Below are 721 nucleotides of genomic sequence, written 5' to 3' on the forward strand. Positions count from 1 at the left end.
AGACTGTTAGGAGGTCTGTGATTGGTGGTTCGTTTGACTCGCAGTAACCCGTATTTGAGACTCGTTCAACTTTGTACAGACTTTCTTACGCGGGAGCGCGCGCAGGTGTGATCTCATATAAATATATCTATTCTACAATAGATCGATAAATACAGCTAATATGTGTAACAGCTAAGCTGTATTGATTATTTGATAAATATGTTAAATATTTCATATTTACCAAAGAGGGCTCGCATAGAAGTTAGTATATTGTAATGCTAGGTATTTTATTTTAATTGGACGTAAACTTACGTAGTTTTATAGATGAAATAGATTGCAGGAGCTATCCGAGGCATTGTAATGACACGTGTTGATGCAGTGCTATGACTGATCAAAACGATAAAATGGCGACATTTAGTGGTGAAAGACAGGATGAGTACAAACCTGTATTGAAGCTTTTGGAAAATTAGCCAACCAAGGAGCTCCAAATGTATTGTAAAATATGTTTATTTTTTTATTTGATGTTTAAAAGTCACCTTTAATGTGTGTGTATGTGTGCACCTGCTATTTATCATATTATGGGGACCAAATGTCCCCACAAGGATAGTAATACCAGTAAATTTTGACCTTGTGGGGACATTTGTGAGGTCCCCATGAGGAAATGGGCTTATAAATCATGCAGAATTAGTTTTTTTGAGAAAGCAAAAGTGTGCAGTCTCCTGTGAGGGCTAGGTTTAGGTAT

The sequence above is a fragment of the Labeo rohita genome, chromosome 14, assembly GCF_022985175.1.
Source record: "Labeo rohita strain BAU-BD-2019 chromosome 14, IGBB_LRoh.1.0, whole genome shotgun sequence".
In the NCBI taxonomy this organism is placed as follows: domain Eukaryota; kingdom Metazoa; phylum Chordata; class Actinopteri; order Cypriniformes; family Cyprinidae; genus Labeo; species Labeo rohita.